Source organism: Paroedura picta, chromosome 1 (assembly GCF_049243985.1).
Source record: "Paroedura picta isolate Pp20150507F chromosome 1, Ppicta_v3.0, whole genome shotgun sequence".
Classification (NCBI taxonomy): Eukaryota; Metazoa; Chordata; class Lepidosauria; order Squamata; family Gekkonidae; genus Paroedura; species Paroedura picta.
In genome coordinates, this window is record NC_135369.1 from 70,331,315 (window position 1) to 70,350,013 (window position 18,699).

General features: G+C 48.4%; 1 protein-coding gene across 4 annotated transcripts in view; it reads left to right on the forward strand.

Moving 5' to 3' along the window:
- The first annotated feature begins 9,428 nt into the window (after positions 1–9,428).
- Positions 9,429–18,699, forward strand: part of BTBD9 (BTB domain containing 9) — a 256,023-nt gene continuing 246,752 nt past the window's right edge. For 2 of the 4 annotated variants that reach the window (XR_013231825.1, XM_077342088.1), the window contains exons 1-2: positions 9,431–9,660; positions 17,523–17,696. The gene's annotated coding sequence lies outside the window, so the exon portion shown is untranslated. Of the gene's footprint in view, positions 9,661–9,892; positions 10,549–17,522; positions 17,697–18,699 lie in introns of those variants that run through there. The other 2 variants (XM_077342112.1, XM_077342099.1) reach the window with 2 other exon arrangements.

An 18,699-nucleotide genomic window follows, 5' to 3' on the forward strand; every position in this document is an offset into this window, starting at 1 on the left:
GGTCCTATCGCCATCCACATAGGGGACCACCAAGAGCTGCGGTGGCTGATCCAGGTCCCCGTAGCGGGATATCGGGCGGTGTTGGGCCTGGATTGGCTGAAGGAACACAACCCCGTGGTGGACTGGCGGGCGGGGACCCTGAAGTTCGACTTGACGGTGGGTGCACGGCATCGGGTCCCCCACGAGAATTCCAGCCACAAGAGGACGGCGGCGCGTCCCAGGGGAGCGGCGGCGGCGCAGCAGGAGAAACCAGAGCCCGAGGTCCCGCCAGAGTACCGAGACCTCGCAGCCGTTTTCAGCGAGCGGGAAGCGGACGAGCTACCCCCACACCGCCGCACGGACTGCGCTATCAACATCCCAGAGGGGGCGGTACTACCCAAAGGGCGCATCTACAAGATGAGTGAGGGTGAGCTCAAGGACCTCCGGGAGTTTTTGGATAAAAATCTGGCCCGAGGTTTCATCCGGCCCGCTTCCAGTCCCATGGGAGCTCCAGTCTTGTTCGTCCGGAAAAAGGATGGGTCCCGACGGCTGTGCCAGGACTACCGGGGCCTCAACGCCATCGCAGCGGGGAACGCTTACCCCCTCCCGCTGATCCCGGATTTGCTGGCCCGGCTGGGCAAAGGGACTCTGTTCACTAAACTGGACCTAAGGGAGGCGTACTACCGGGTACGCATCCGGGAGGGGGATGAGTGGAAAACAGCGTTTAACTGTCAATTGGGACAATTCGAATTTAAAGTGATGCCGTTCGGCTTAAGCGGGGCACCTGGGGTTTTCATGAGTCTAATTAATGAGGTGTTGCAGGACCTTCTGTTTCAGGGGGTGGTGGTTTATTTGGATGACGTCCTGATCTACAGCCAAGATCCCCAAGAGCACGTGACCCTGGTGAGGGAGGTGTTAAAGCGCCTGCTGGCAAACCACCTATACGTGAAGCTGGCTAAGTGCGAATTCCACCGTCCCTCCCTGGACTATTTGGGCTACCGCATCTCAGCCCAGGGCATAGCTATGGACCCCGAGAAGGTGCAGGCGGTGCTGGCCTGGGAAAGGCCCCGCACCCGGAAACAGCTACAAAGCTTCCTGGGGTTTGCTAACTTTTTTAGAGGCTTCATCCCCAGATACTCCTCCGTAGTGGCTCCCCTCACGGACTTGCTAGGTACCAAGGGGAGAGGTCCTCGTGCCACGCGGCCCAGCGCAGCGCTCGGCTGGAATGAGAAATCGGAGGCAGCGTTCCTGGCCCTCAAGCAAGCTTTCGCGTCTGAGCCCACGCTACTGCACGTCGACCCAACCCAGCCGATGGTGGTACAAGTCGACGCCAGCGACGCAGCAGCCGGGGCGGTTCTCCTGCAGCGAGACAAGGCGGGACAGCTGAGGCCGGCGGCCTACCTCTCACGAAAATTCGCCGAAACGGAGCGGAACTGGTCTACCTGGGAGAAGGAGGCGTTTGCGATTAAGTTCGCCCTCACCGAATGGCGGCATTGGCTGGAGGAAACAGAGGAGCCGTTCGAGGTCTGGACAGATCACAAGAATCTGGAGGCGCTCCGGCAACCGCGATCCCTGAACGCCAAGCAGATGAGGTGGGCGGAGTTCTTTTCGCGGTACAATTTCAAGCTTGGTCACATCCCCGGCAAAGAGAATTTCCTCGCGGACGCCCTCTCCCGTCTGCCGCATTATGGGGAGGGGTACGCTCCCTGCACCAGGTCCGTGTTTGGCGAGGAGCAGCTGGGACGGGGGGTCGTCACTAGGCGGCGGGCCAGGGAGGAATGGGAGCCCGACCCGGCGACCGCCCCGCTCCGAGACCGCCTAGTGGCAGCCTATGGGGCAGACGAGGAGCTGGCTGAGCTCCGGGACTCTTTGATTTTGGACTCCGGTCTCTGGCGGAGGGGGGAGGCTGTCTACGTCCCGGAAGGGCTACGACGGGAAGCCCTCAGCCTCTGCCACGATGCTAAGACCGCCGGGCACTTCGGTTTCGTAAAATCCTGGAAGTTGGCCCGGCGGCGGTTTTGGTGGCCCAGTCTGCGGCGGGACACAAAAGCTTACGTCAGTGGTTGTCCTGTCTGCCTGACCTGCAAGCCGGGGGTTGGCAAGCCGAAAGGTCTGCTGCACCCGCTCGAGGTCCCGACCCGGCCGTGGTCAGTGATCTCCATGGACTTTATAACAGACTTGCCTCCCAGCAAGGGGAAAACGGTGATCTGGGTGGTGGTAGATCTATTTTCCAAACAGGCCCATTTCATTCCTTGCGCCAGTGTCCCCAGTGCTTCACAGTTGGCTCGGATGTTCCTGGATCACGTGTTCCGACTGCACGGGCTGCCGGACAAGGTGATTTCCGATCGGGGCTCACAATTCGTGTCCCGGTTTTGGCAAGCTTTCCTGCGCCTGTTAGACATCGAGCAAGGGCTGAGCTCCGCTTACCACCCCCAGACGGACGGGCAGACCGAGCGGGTTAATCAAGTACTGGAGCAGTACTTGCGGTGTTTCGGTTCCTATCATCAAGACACCTGGGTGCCCCTGCTCCCCCTGGCCGAGTTCGCGTACAACAACGCAGACCACAGCAGCACGGAGATGTCGCCTTTTGCCGTCGTCTACGGGACAGACCTGAGACACTTCCCGGAGCTTGGAGAGGTCCCCGCCCGGGAATCGGCCGACCTTCGCGAGTGGGGGAAGCGTGCCGGGAGCTGCTGGAAGTCGCTGCAGGAGCAGCTCCACAAAGTCAAGGCAGCGCAGAAAGAGGACGCCGACCGGAAGAGACGACCAGCTGAGGAGATCCGACCGGGGGATCGAGTTTACCTTTCCACCCGGAACCTACGGTTGAATTTGCCCAGCAAGAAGCTAGGCCCTCGGTTTTTGGGGCCTTTCGAGGTCTTGGCCCCGATCAACGAAGTTTCGGTCAAGCTCAAGCTCCCCAAGAACCTCCGGCACATCCATCCCGTCTTTCACGTGAGCCTTCTAAAAAAAACTCCGGACGGTGACGTTTGGCACCCCGTGTTTTCCCCGCCAGCGCCCGAGGTCCTGCCGGGGGGGGAGCACCACGAGGTGGCGGATATCCTGGACTCTAGACTCCACAGGGGGAAGTTGCAGTACCTCGTGGAATGGAAGGACTTCGCTTTGGGGGACCGGGAATGGGTCTGGGCAGCGGACGTCCTTGCGCCCCGACTCACTGAACGTTTCCACAAGCGGTATCCTGGCCGCCCCGGGGGGTTGGAGAATGGACCTTTGGGGGGGCAGAATGTCGTGGTTCGGTCCTTGGTGGCTTGGGAACGGGACCGAACCCCGCCATCAGAGGCGCCCGCGATCACGGAGGTAGGGCATGGTGATCATAGGCAAGCCGGCAGCTGGGCGCCCCACCCGATCGTTGAGGTGGCAATGGCCGCTAAAGAACCTCAATGTCCCCCTCCACCTTTTGACAAGGGCCCGGAGATGGCCTTTTGTTCCAGGAAAATGGGCCATCAGGAACCCCGGAAAACCTCGCATATGTGCATGAGTCATGATTGTATCAGCATGTTCCCTCCGCAAGTACTGGGTGGGGCAATTCAGCCTAAGGAGGTGGGTTTTGTATAAAAGGGAGCTTCCACCTGGAGTTCGGTGGAAGCTCTTACTCCATACCAGCGGACTCCACGTTGCTGAAATAAAGCTTGTTCCTGTTGTATCGTTCACCAGGCCTGGCGTGACGTTTTCTTCAAAGGGGCACCCTGTTTTTCAGTTAGCAAGCGGGTTCCCGACAAGTAGGCAGATCATGAGGGGGAGAGCAGTAAGGGATGGGTCAGTGCTCAGCTCTTGTGGGCCTTTCTTACATAGCCTGGGTAATACTGATCTCCACTTTGGGGTCAGGAAGAAATTTTCATCCAAGCTGGATTATCCAGAGATCCTGGAGGTTTGCGTTCCTCTGGGCATAGAACAGGGGTCAATGGGAAATGGGGGAAGGGAGGCAGTTGTGAATTTCCTGTGTTGTGCAGGGGTTGGATTACATTACTCTTGAGGTCCCTTCAAGTTCTGTCTTTCTATGTTTATATTTGCTTCAAGACAGAGTCTACTATTTAGATGACAGTTCCAGAAGATACATAAGTTTCCTACTAGTATCTTTAATAACCATAACTTTACATCCTTAATTGAAGTTTGCTTCTGTTCACCAGCATAATTTTAAAAGCCCAAAGGGTGTGTATAAATACATTGGACATGGATTTATTTTAATGGGTAGAACATACAAGTTGGATATCATTAATCTGAGTTTTTTTGTTGCTTTTCAGCATTAATGCACAGGCTGCATAATTTTAAAGACAACATTCAGTGAATAACTTAAAGCTCCACTCAGTTCTTTCCCCCCATATAATTGCAAGTAGGGAGTATCAACCATGAAAATGAATTCCACTTTTCCTTCTACCTTATATTCTCCCCTTTAGGCCATTATTATCTTGGCATTTTCTATGTAACAGTATAATACGTACAGCAAACAGTGCAATAAAGCTGGATTACAGAATTAGAAAATAAATCAGAAAGCAATGAAAGCTGCCTACATTTTCACAGATATTTACAACCCTTTTTCTTTTAGGAAGAAGGTAAAAGTTGGATCTACACAGATCCTTATGGATCTTTCATGGTGCAAAATCATAGTTCACATACATGGACACTCATGATCCTCATCATTTTTGCACTAGATCATCCTAAAGGCACCATAAGATCACCTATTATATCAATAGCCACAGTATACACTAAAAAAAAAAAATCACAGATCCACACCTTTGTGGCAACACCACAGAGGAAAAACATGGTTACAAAATATGGGTCCTGACAGATCTTCAGGGTTTTTGTGCTGGATCACCTCAAACTCACCATCAAATCACATATGTCAATGGCCACATATGTCACAATGATCAGGAATCCATGCCTTGGTGGTGACACCACGGACCACGGATCCTTATAGGACCTCAGGGTTTTTGCGTTGGGTCACCCCAAACTCACCATCAAATCACATATCATGTCCTTGGCCACAGCATCCACCAAAAAAATTACAGACTCACACCTTTATGGCAATAACATGGAGCAAAAACATGGTTGCTAAGCATGGCTCCTCATAGATCTTCAGGATTTTTGTATTGGGCCATTCCAACATCACCATGAAATCACTTGTCACGTCCATGGTTGCAAGGGGCACCATTAAAAGCATAAATCCATGCCTTCAGTACAATATCAGGAAGCAAAAACATAGTTCCAAAGGAGAGATCATCACAGCTCCTCGGGGTTTATGCATTGGGCCAGTTCAAATCCACCATCAAATATCTTACCATGTCCATGGCCAGAAGTGGCACCACAAAAATAACAGAGCCATGCCTTTGTAGCAACATCAGGGAACAAAAACATGGTCTCAATGCATGAATCTTCTTGGATCCCCTCAGTTTTTGCATTGGGTCATCCCAACTTAACATCAAATTTATTTGTATTTATTTCTCACATTTTTATACCACCCTCCATTGTGGCTCAGGGCAGTTCATAGGGAACATGGAATCCAGTATGACGGGGAACATGAACTCAGGAACTGCAACAGCATTAATAACAACAGCATCAACATCATTGAAACATTTAATTATTTATTTAACTACTAACATTCTAACCATAACCCAGTAGAACGGATAGATTGGAACTGTGACCCGTGGTAGGAGAGGGTTTCTGGAGGGCTCAACCAAATGGCTGGTGGAAGAACTCCACTTTGTAGGCCTTGTGGAACAGTGCTAGCTTCAGCAGGGCTTGGACCTTCTCTGAGAGCTCATTTCACCAGGTGGGGGCCAGGACTGAGAACGACCTGGCTCTGGTTGAGGTCAGACATGCTTCCTTGAGGTCAGGGATCACCAGCTAGTTGGAGTTGTGCCCCTGGCCACAGCGTGCACTACGAAAGTCACTGACCCACAGCTTTTTTGGTCACTCCATATTCATTATCCATTTACATATACTGTCCATGGCCCTAGCTTGCCACACAAAAATCACTTTGAGTACTTCAATTTAAAAAAATGGTTTTAAAGCACAGATCCTGCTAGATCCTCAGGGTTTTTGCATCTGGTTACCCATAATTCACCATTGTCACATATCATGTCCATGGCCACAGCTTACACTATAAAAATCACATGAGGATCCATCTATTTCGACTTCATTTTTGTGCTACTGTGTCCCCAGGATGTAATGGAGGCAGGATTTTTGTGATGTTGCCTATAAACTAAGACATGGTTGACTTTGCAATGGCACAAGTCTGTAATGGTTTCGATTGGTACACATCTCAGCAGTTACATGGGTGGGGCCTTGTTGTTTGGCAATTGACTCAAGGTTTGTTCAACTTCTTCCTCAAGAATGGCTGCTTCAAGTTCTATTTCTATATCTTTTTCATATTGAAGAGAGCGAACTTTTGTTCTGCATGTATACTCATTCCCCCCCCAGAAACCTTGGCCAGATGCCTGGAAGAAGTGACGAAATGGCTCAAGCAGAGTTGTCTGAAGCTTAACCCTCCAAAGATGGAGGTCCTGTGGCTGGGTAAGAAGGGACCAAGCGAGGAAGCGTGCCTAACAAACCTGTATGGAGTGCGTCTAGCAGTAGCCCACTCCGCCAGAAACCTGGGGGTGATCCTCGACACCTCCCTCTCCATGGAGGCGCAGGTCACAAGAGTAGCATGGCTAGCTTTCTACCACCTACGCCAAGCCAAGCTACTAGCGCCCTACTTGGCACCAGAACACCTAGCCAGTGATCCATGCAATGTCACCTCTAGACTGGACTTCTGCAACTCACTCTACACAGGCCTACCCTTTACCTGGAAACTACAATTGGTGCAGAACGCAGCGGCCAGAATTCTCACCAATACACCATGGAGATCTCATATCCAGCCTATACTTCAATAACTCAACTGGGTCCCAACTGAATTCCAGATCAGGCTTAAGGTTTTGATTCTTAACTTCAAGACTATACGCGGTCTGGGCCCAGTGTACCTGAGAGACTGTCTCTCCGCCTATACCCTAAAAGAGCATTACGCTCCACCACCGCCAGCTGACTCGTGATCCCTGGCCCCAAACAAGCATGTGGGTCATCAACGAGGGACAGTATTTTTTCCGTCCTAGCCCCCACCTGGTGGAATGTGCTCCCTGAAGAGATCAGGGCCCTGCCCGATTTCCCAGTTTTGCAGGGCCTGCAAAAGGGAGCTCCTCCACCAGGCATTTGCCTGAGACTGACCACAGGCCCCCCTCAGACATCCCCTCCAATGCCTGAACCAGTCTGACCTCTCTAGGGCTTTAGCTAAATTTCTGTTCCTGTTATATAGCTGTTGTTGGGATCACTGAAGTTGTGTTGTTTAGAACCATTGTTGGATTGTTGTTGTATTTGACTATGTTGTATGTTGATTCGTTCCATATATCCCCCCTGTGATGTTGTATGTAAACAGCCCTGAGCCATATGGAAGGGTGGTACAGAAATCAAATAAATAAATAAATAAATTTCAATGTAAAAATCATATGAATTCATAAGGATCCATTTAAAATCATCTCAATCCAACTTTTACCCACTTCTGTAACCTGACACTCTGACCTCACTGGCTATCAATATATGGTTACACAATGCTACAAAGAAGAAAATGTCCTTACTTAATGTGTAGAAATGGACAGCTGAACCTTTTCATGGTGCACATAATGGAATTTACTCCTTAAATTGTGCATTTTATATGCATCTAATAATCTGAAATGCAGTCTGAAAGCTCTGCCCATGAGGCTGGGTTCGATCCCAGCAGCCGGCTCAGGGTTGACTCAGCTTTCCATCCTTCCGAGGTCGGTAAAATGAGTACCCAGCTTGCTGGGGGGTAAACGGTAATGACTGGGGAAGGCACTGGCAAACCACCCTGTATTGAGTCTGCCATGAAAACGCTGGAGGGCGTCACCCCAATGGTCAGACATGATTCGGTGCTTGCACATTGGATACCTTTACCTTTAATAATCTAAAGGCCCACTGCATCTATCTTGTGTCTGAAGCGTGCATGCACATGAAAGCTTATACCCAGAATTAAATTTTGCCAGTCTCAAATGTGCCACTGGACTCAAACAGGTCTCTTTTAATTACTTTTGTTCACAACTGGGAAAGCATCTGCCATTAATCACTAACCTTAACATTTTTATTTCTCTTATCTTTTGTGAATGGCAACTGAACCCAAAAGACTAAGGAACTCAGTTTTGTTCTTCATTATGCTGCATATTGTTGGATATCTTCATGATGCTGTTTTCTAATGGTACTGCTAATTTACTCTCTCCTTATATTTGCACTCTGATGATTCCAATTTCAAAGTCAGAGGAAGTGTGCACGCAAACGAAAACTCAGTTCTAGAATAAAACTTTTTTGGTCTTAAATTGGACTGTTCTTATACTTCAGATAAAACCGGTGACACTTCTGGATTCAAACTTTGGTCAACTGGGTCAGTTGGGAAATTCTTGTCGACAGATTGCAAAGCCGCCTTGCTGCAGTAATGGGTTATGCCAGGGGAAGGACGCCCAAGTCGGATTAAAACTGCAGCAGTAGGATTGTAAAAACTATCATAAATTTGAGTTTATGATGTAAAGCACAACATATGAAAATATCAGACTGTGGTTTATTAACAGAAGCTGGTCAGTTGCTTAAAGCAGTGGTCCTCAACCCCCGGTCCGTGGATCTGTCGGTACCGGGCCGTAGTTCCTCCTCCCCAGCTGCTGCCTCGGGGGCTGCCCTGCCACTCTGCTGCTGGCTCACCTTTGGTGCTCTCCAGGGACCTCCATAGCTAAGGCTCCCCCTTGGTGTGACACTGCGCAGCTGCTGCTGGCAGCGCCTCCCAGTGGGCGGGGGAAAGTCAGGGGCTTAGGCAGCGGCCACTTCCCTTGGCAAAAGACTACCCCCCCCCCCAGGCCTCAGTAAAATTGTCAAGCATTGACTGTCCTTGGTGATAAAAAGGTTGGGGACCACTGGCTAAAGGATTGGGAGTCTTCTTGTTCCCCCCCCCCTATGTTTTTGGAAATGGTACTCCCCATTGCTCTCATGTTCCCTGTGGAGGGGAGTTTGAATTTAAGGAGCGGGGAGGTTTTGTCTGAGCAGGCTCTATCAGTATATTAACTATATCATCCCGGTGAAAATTCATATTTACGCTTCAAGAGCACCGTATATCATACTGATTTGTCTCGTGCCATAGCTTTGTTGTGATCAAGTCTGGACACCTAGTCCAGATGGTCGCAAACGTGGCACGTGTGTAAAACGACGGCGAGAGCCTTTACCCGGACGGCTTTGTGCGCCTGACGAGGCAGGGAGCCGAGGCCGGCAGGGAACAGCAGAGGTTAGGCGGGCGTCGCTTTGCTCCTCCTCTCCGGCTGCGCCGGGGCCAGTGCTGAGGGGCAGGCGTGGCAGGACCTCGTGCCTGGACGGCTCTCATTGCCCTCCCGGCGTGTGCGAGGGAAGGAGCCCCTCTTGCGGGGCCCGGTAGTCCGCCGATGGACCGAGCACATTCAGCTTGGGGGTCCTTCGCGTTCTGCCTCCCACTGCCCCTCCGTCCGGTCCTCCCGTAACGAAGTGCGTCAGCGCGCAGAGCGGCGGAGAACGCCGTTGCTAGGTGACGTCATCACGCAGGGCGACGCACGAACGCGACAGCCGGCGGGGTGGTTGAGGGGTCGCGGGAGAGCGCTCCAGCCGGTAAGTCTGGCGGAGGGCGCGGGGGAGAGGTGGCTCCGTGGGCGCGCGCTCATTGGGGAACTTGGGAGGGGTCGCTGCTTTCCCCCGGCCCTCTCTTTCGCCTGTGAGGATTCGGGGGGGTGGGGGGGTCTGTTTGTCAGTCACTTAATGGTCACGTGTGCCTGAGCCACTTTATTAGAGGGGGGGACGGGAGGACCTGCGCCTTTTCTCGGCTGCCCGGAGCACCAGCTTGAACTAACGGCCCTCTGGCCTTGCGGCGTGTGGAGCCGACGCTGATGTCCTTCTGGAGCCAGCTGATGGCCCGGAATGCCCAAATTCAGTCCACAAGGCAAAAACAAAGCTGCGGGATTCCCTTGCTCCTTTGAAGCCCTTGCCTCTTCGGGAGAGGCTGCTTTGGGGCTTTGTTCTTAATTAAACTTCCAGCTGCTACTTTGACCCACACTTTCTCCCCACCTTAACCTTTTTACCTTTTTTCACTCATCCCCCTCCCCCCCCTTGGGCCAGATTGGCCATTATGGTCACCAGGTGAAGTTCTGCCAGTCTGTGTAATAAAACAGACGTCTACAGGCATCTTAAAAGATAAATTTATTGTTATGAAAGTCAGTTACCAGCCTGCATTGATAAGTGTGTGGTGGTCACTTGCTGGGCCTGGTTGGCTGGCCCAGGTTGTTGGATAGTGAGTTCCTGCTTTTGTGGTTCTTGCTGCCAGTCCCACCTGTGCAAGTTAAGAGGTAGTCAGTCACCTGGGCATCTTGCATGGCAACTACCAATGGACTTGGCAAAGTTGTGGAAGATGCTTGGTAGCAAGTTGCCTCATCAGAGCTGTGCAGTGGCAACTTGCACAACAGCCCTGGGCTCAGCTGACTTCTGTCATGGCAAGTCACTGGGGTGAGTGTCATAGTAACTACTGCTGTGTCAGGTAGGGGCAAGTCATCTGGGTGGGTGGGAAGGCCTGCTTTTAATATTTGGATTGCTGTCCTTTAATTATTAATAAATTGACGCCCTTTAATTATGTAAAATCAATGGAATATTTTTTCAGGTAAAGTTAGATGTAAATCATTATATTGTAATACAAATAAATGCTAGCAAAGATTCTGTAAAAATATTTACTTGTATACCAAGTCCCAGAAAAAGCATTATGGGTAATTGTCTTGATAGAAGGGTTCTGGTGTGGGAACAATGCCAAGGAGCTTAGAGCTCCTTTAGGGCATCCAGATCAGGCCTGACAAGAAAAATCCAGACAAACAAGTGATTGAAACTTTGAATGAAGGTTTTTGCTTGCAATACCTGCTACTTGTTGGACCCCTTATTATTTCTACTATGCTTCCATACAGTAAATACATCTTTCTCAATCTTACTATGTGTTTGTTTGCCTCAACCATATACCCAGCAGAAGAGCATTTTGCACCATTTGACAACTCTGAAAGGGCACAGAGCTCTGCTGGCTGTTCATTCCACCAAAAAGGCCTGACTCTGGTTGAGATCAAATACACTTCTTTGAGGCCAGGGAGCACGAGCCGGTTGGCATTTGCTGATCACGTCATAGGATTGCGACACTCCGGTGCTCTGAATTTTGAAGAAGAGTTGGTTTTTATAACATGCTTTTTACTGCCTGAAAGAGTCTCAAAGTGGCTTATAATCACCTTCCCTTCCTCTCCCCCCTACAGACACCCTGTGAGGTAGGTAAGGCTGAGAGAACTCTGAGAGAGACTGCTCTGTGAGAGCAGCACTATCAGGGCTGTGACAAGCCCAGGGTCACCCAGCTGGCTTCCTGTGGAAGAGTGGGGAATCAAACCCAGCTCACCAGATTAGAAGCTGCTGCTCTTAACCACTATTCCATGCTGGCTCTCACATATTTTGTCCCTTTAACAGGAAAAAGGTTGCTGATCCCTTTTATAAACTAAAAGCTGCTTATTGTTGTGTTTAACAGACTAACCAAGAATGCTTCCATGTACACAGGGATTCTGTGAAAGGTAGAAGAAAAGCTTTGTTTGCCAGCAACCTGCAGGACCTACATAAACTGTATCTGAAGAAGTGAGCAGTGACTCACTTCTTAAGGTGCTATTGGAGTTTTCTACTGTATTAAACAGGACAGGACAATTCTGAACCTAGATGAACAAGAAACAAAAGCTTTTAATTAAGTATTGTATTTTCCCTTGAAGAAGAAAAAGAGTTGGTTCTTATATGCCATTTTTCTCTACCATGATTCTCTAAGCCAGTGGTCCCCAACCTGCGGGCCGCGGCCCGGCGCCGGGCCGCAAAGGCCAAGGCGCCGGGCCGCGGCTCCCTCTCCCCGCCCCCCCGCAGTAAAAAACCCCCGCAGTAAAAAACCCGGGAAGCTACTTACTGCGGGGAGGGCCGGCCGCGCCCGCGCGGCCCGCGGGTGCGGCCCGATCAACGGGCGCGGCCGGGCGCGGCTCGCGGGCGCGGCCCGATCCGCGGGTACGGCCCACGGGCGCGGCAAGATCCACGGGTGCGGCCCACGGGCGCGGCCGGGCGCGGCTCGCGGGCGCGGCTCGCGGGCGCGGCCCGATCCGCGGGTGCGGCCCGTGGGCGCGGCCGGGCGCGGCCCGCGGGAGCGCGGCCCGAAGCGTGGGCGTGGCCGCGGGCCCTGCGGGCGCGGCCCGATGCCCTGCCGGTCCCCAGCCTAATAAAGGTTGGGGACCACTGCTCTAAGCGACTTACAAGTGCCTTCCTTTTCCTCTCCCCTGTGAGGTGTGTGAGGCTGACAGAGAACTGATACTACTGCTTGGTCAGAACTGCTTTATCAGGGCTGTGGTAAGCCTAAGGTCACCCAGCTGGCTGCATGTGGGGGAGGAGCGAGGAATCAAACCAGCTTACCACAAGATTAGAAGTCTGCACTCCTAAACACTACACCCAGCTGGCTCTTGCCTCTCCTGAACATCTCAGTGCTGTTAAAAATATAAGCCATTAAGTTAAAGGAAGGGAGTATGGTGCTACTCAACTATACAGTGCTTGGAATGAATAAAATTGGAACAGATCAGATTTAAAGACTTCTCACTTACGCACATACAATCATACAGAATGATAGACTGTAATGGCATGTACTCACATCCCAGTCATTCAGCTCATGGCTCTTAAAGCACCAAAAGAGAGTTTTAATACATCTCAAAGTGCTTCTGAAAAGCAGCAATGCTCCCTCCTATTTGAAACTTTATTGGCACTTCATCAAATGTTGGCACTGCTCCAAGTCACTGAGGTTTTCTCTTGTACTGATAGAATGCAAGGAGGGCTGGTTAATGCAGAAGACACAGAAATGTGCATAAATGGCATGGTCAGGCAGGAGAAATTATGAGAGAGGTTGGTTCTCACTTTTGCTTTATGTTCTTTGAATTGGTTTGGGACCAAAAAAGAGCAGCGTGTAAATATCTCCTTTCTGAATCTCCTCTCATTGTCATTTCACTGCAGTCTGAGACTTGGCATCTCTGCCCCATCTTACTGAATGCTATTCTATATTGCCTAAGGTCCAATAAGGATCTAATGAGTTTGTGCCATAGTAGTTTTTTACTCTCTACACAGCCTTGTATCTGTACCTGCAATAAAGTGTTGTGCTTTATTGCTTTGGGAAAGTTGTCAGTATTTTTATAATTATTATTATTTAAACTTTTAATCTGCCCTTTCTCATCAGACTCAGGGCAGATCACAACATAATTAAAATCATAAAATTCTAGAATGCAGTGTAAAATTAATTTAGACTAACATTTGCAAAATAAACTATAATAGTGCTCATAAAATTCCTATCATGGGAGTGCGGGGGATAGCCCTCTCTAAGGAGTATAGTTTGATAGATGGTAGATGCAGATGCGGAGGTCTGTGAGATCATATGTTAGTTATTAGGCCTCAACTATAGGCCTGGAAGAACAGTTCTGTCTTGCAAACCCTGCAGAACTGTATAAGATCCTGCAAGGCTCTGGTCTCGTTTGGATGAGTGTTCAATCAGGCTGGAGTCAGGGCTGAAAATGCCCTGGCTCCAGTTGATGTCAATTTGTTCTCTTTGGTGTCAGAGATCCTAAGCAGATTTTGGTCATTAGGCCATAATGCACTTTAGGGAGCATAATGGAAGATAGGAGGGCCTCAGACAGTTTAGGGCTTTAAATATGAGAACCAAAACCTTGAAACTGATTAAGTCTCCAGTCTGGATCCAGTGCAGCTGGGTGACCACAGAGTGTATGTGGGCCTTCTAGAGTCCCAGCAATGACCCATGCAGTGGTTTTCTGGACCAGCTGAAGTTTCTGGATCAGCTTCAAGGGTAGCCCTGCTAGTTACAGTTAGTTACAATAATCCAGTCTGGAGGTGAACAATGCATGGATCACTGTGGCTATGTCAGGCTCCAACAGGGTACTAGCTGTTGCACCTGGTAAGGATGGTAAAAGGCCAGGCAGGTAGTATTTGTGAAAACAGAAAGCCCACCAACTATAGAGACTCAATGAAGAAATAAGCTGCCGTCGGGCAGTTACATACGCTTTAATGTATTTCAAAATCAAAGAAAAAAAAGACAGGCAGGCTTGGCTCCTGCCTATCTCAGGGACCACTTATCTGCTTATGCCCCCCCCCCCAGTCAGGGCTCTTCATTCTGCGGGTCTTGTGCCCCGGGGATATTTGCCTGACGAATAGGGCCAAAAAGGCCCTGGTCCCAACCTGGTGGAACAAGTTCCCAAAAGAACTAAGGGCCCTGATGGAGCTATCAAGGTTCTGCAGGGCTTGTAAGATGGAGCTCTTCCACCAGGCATTTGGTTGAGGCTGGGGGAGTACCTGGACTTATGAACTGGAGTCTTGCCCAACATTGGATGCTGTGCATCTGGAACGGGAGATCTGAGCCAGACTGAATTTTAGATCAAATAGAATCACTGGATGATTATAACAGCTCACCGGAGTAGAGGATAATCGCTGTTTTTTACCACCACCTGGGGATTTATGTTGTTAAATATTGTTGTATGTAATTGTAGATTTTAATGTTTTATTAATTTTATGGGGTATATTGTTTTTAACATTGTAAGCTGCTTTGAAATGACTTAGTCAAGGGGGGCGGGATATAAATTAAATTATAAATAAAATAAATATAAATAAATAAAAAAGAGTCAAAATGAGCCCTGGTATTGCTCACATTCGAGATAATTCTTCATCAGTGACTGTACAAATACAATCAATTTTTCTATTACAATACTGTACAAAATATTAATAATATAATACACCATTAATAAATGTAGCATGCGTATGTAATTTTTTTCAATTTTTTCTTTTGTATCTTTGTGAAGAATTTCAGCACTCATTTACAAAGTCTATAAATTCACAATACTTAAATGTTTAGTACTTCTGAATAAATCCCATGGTATTTTAAACAAATTATTTAATTATTTAAATATATTATTAATCTCATATGCCTAGAAACTTATCTAATAGTATCAATTTGCCCATACAGGTCACACTGTAACTCGCTGTCATGAGGGGATCCTAAATTCTGTTAATAGGACCCAATCAATGGTACCTACTTAATCATTTAAATACTAATACAGCTAAATGACAGGTGGCCCCCATTAAAGTATCCAATTAGTCTAGCGAAAAGGAGCTATGTGTAATGTTCCTGTTCACCAAAATTTATTTTTATAAAAAACAAGGTACCTCCAAAAGCACTGTTCAAACCAAATGGTGTTAAGGTATACATATTGAAAATAATTTCAGCTTCCCATTAGAGTAACCTTTTCATACAGAGCCACTGAAGAAGAATTATCTCAAAAGCGAGCAATACTGGGGCTCGTTTTGACTCTTTTTTTACGTTGATTTTGAAATACCTTAAAGCAATGGTCCCCAACCTTTTTATCACTGGGGACCAGTCAATGCTTGACAATTTTACTGAGGCCCGGGGGGGGGTAGTCTTTTGCCCAGGGATGTTGCCACCGCGTGAGCCCTGCTCCACTTGCTTTCCCACTGGCACCCCTGACTTCCCACTGGCCTCTGGGGGGGGGGGCGCTGCCAGCAGCAGCTGCGCAATGCAACACCAAAGGAGAGCCCCAGCCATAGTGGCCGCCGGAGAGCACCAAAGGTGAGCTGGCGGCAGAGTGACAGGGCAGCCCCCAAGGCAGCAGCGGGGAGGAAGACGAGGAGGAGCTGCGGCCCGGTACCGGTTGCTGGACCGGGGGTTGGGGACCACCGCCTTAAAGTATATGTGACTGCCCGACAGCAGCTTATTTCTTTGTTGAGGTAGTATTTGTGATCTGGGCCTCCAACATCCAGTGTCATGCCCAGACTCTTGATGGTTGGCAAAGTTGTTTGGACTCTGTCAAGACCTGAGAATTGTAGTGGCCTAGCTGGGGCATGATGACCCAGCCAGAGGACTTGCATCTTATCTGGATTTAACTTCAACTGATTCCACTTAAGCCAGTCCGCTACAGCCTCCAAACATCTGGGGGGTAGACAGATGACCTCTCATCAACCGATATAGCTGGGTGTCATCAGCATATTGCTGATACCCCAGCCCAAAACTCCAGATCACCTGGGTGAGGGGCACACATGGAAATGTTAATTAACATTGGGGAGAGATTCACTCCCTGCAGAAACCCACATGGTATGCTGCTGGGAGATTCTCTCTCCTAGTGTCACCTTCTGTCCCTGTCTTTGGAAAGACAGCAGCCATTGAAGGGCTGTGCATTGAACCCTGTGTCAGTTAGGTTTTGGGGTAATAACCCATCACGCTGGGTTAATTAACCCATGTTAAATGCTGCTGTTAGATGTAACAGCAACATGTATTAGTTCTTTCTTTTCTCTGAAACAGACCAGCCCGGGGGGGGCTGGGGGGGAAGGGGGCCGGGGGGCCCCTCCTGCACCCAGCCACCTGCCCGCTAGTGCCCGCTGTATTTGGGCTACATTTTCTTCCTTACTGGGATCTAATGTCTAAGTTGGCATTAGCACATGCTTAAAAATGAGCACATCACTAAGGCTTAAATAGCTCAAGAATTAGCAATTATTTGGACATTATGGCTCCACTCCTTTAGTAATGCAGTGACTAACTCAGCAGGGAAAGGCATACAGAGAGGTTGAGGGTTGTCAAAAAGGCCACATGGTCCTTGGATTCTGCCCTCATCAAACATTACAAGAGCAGTCCGTGTACTTTTTTTTAAATACTATCCGCAGAGTAGTATCATATATATACACAGCACACTGCTCTGGTAGCTCCCAGTCAAGATGTTATCCTAAATCAAAGGGTGAATAATCATTAGTTACTCACTGAAAAGGGTCCTCCTCTGAGAACAGGAGGATATCTTGCCTCTTCCAGTACATCAACATTATGAAATTATTTAGCCTACTGTATACTATTTTGTTCTTGGTAGGTGCGAAGTCGTGTCTGACCCATCACAACTCCATGGAAAATGATCCTCCAGGCTTTCCCCATGGACAATGATCCTCCAGGCTTTTCACTACCTCCATTTCTTCCCCATCTATTTGCCAGGAATTGAGAGGGCCGGATGCCATGATCTTTGTTTTCTTGATGTTGCATTTCAAGCCAAGTTTTGCACTCTCCTCCTTCACCTGAATCAAAAGTTTATTTAGATCCTCTTTGCTTTTTGCCATTAGAATGGTATCATCTGCATATCTGAGGTTGTTGATTTTCTCCCTGCATTCTTGATCCCAATTTGTGACTCATCTAAAGCCGCCTTTCTCATGCTGTGCTCCGCATACAAGTTAAATAGGCAAGGCAACAATATACGGCCTTGCCAAACTGGTATATGTATATACCAGTTTGTATATACCAGTTTGTATATACTGGTATATGTATATTTGTTACTCCTGTCTAGGGGAGTTACCGGTTAAGTGTTGGTCACTATGTACTTATCTTTTTTTACTAGTTGATTACAATTATAGCTCAGATTGAAGCCCTTGGACTACCAGAACTGAAGGATGGGTGACACCTACCAAAGAGGCAGGAAGAAGAAGGATTTTAGTCCTGCCTCCCTGAGGGAGTGGTGAGAATCACCCAATCAAATTGACCTCCTGTCCTCAGAGGAGAAGAACCCTTTTTGGTGAGTAAAGAATGGTCACTCCTTCTTCCTCCTTTTCTCTTTTCTTTTCAACATCAAGTGGGGGTGGATGGAAACCGTTCATTCGATGGTAAAATCCATGGGCAATCAAGAATAGTAACCAGAAATAAAAGACAGATGGTATAGGTTTGCCTATAAGGTGTAAATTCAAGACAAATCCAAGATGTAAATGAGTGCTGCTGAGATGCTCTTAACTTGCCACCATCATCTTAGATTGTATCTAATCTATTGCACTTCTCATTGAGAATACTGCCTCAACTCTGAACTTGCAGTATCTCATCATCTAAAAACATAGTGTGTACTATCACACCTGAATCCTACTTCCTGTTTTTCCAAACAGGCCAGGTTTTTGAATGAAAAGGAGAATGGCTTTGACTTTTTATATTCAGTTGGGCATTTTGTTTTGTGATGCTTTGCAGTCATAGTTTTCCAGAAAATAATTTATTGTGAATTACATCCACTGTGCATATTAAAGAAAGTGACAATGTAGGAAATATACTGTACTAACAGCTTTCTGTTCTAGCCATGATATAAACTGTGCTTGCTGGGAAATGAATACATAGCTTCATTTTTCTTGTGTAATTGGCTGGAAGAACAAGCCATGCAGAAATGGCATGTTTTATTCTTGGTGAAAAGAGATGATTTGTAGGCAATTGTTGTGATTAAATACAAATGGCAATTTCAGAATATTGTGTGGTGGTAAGTCAGCAAATCATTTGCCAAATGAGGGGAAATCCTAATTTCTAATAATTAGCTTTTATATATTGCTGTTTTAAAAAAAAATTGTATGCAACAAGTTGTTGCTAGATACATATTTAAAATACTGTGATACTTTGTAAGCCAGCCTTTCTCAACTATTTTACTGTTGAAAAACCCTTGAAACATTCTTTGGGGTCTGAGTAACCCCAGAAGTGGTGCCTATCATGCCGAATATGTTTGGGAAGCAGAGCTGTATACACACACACCTGGGGACCTTCCCCTCCTA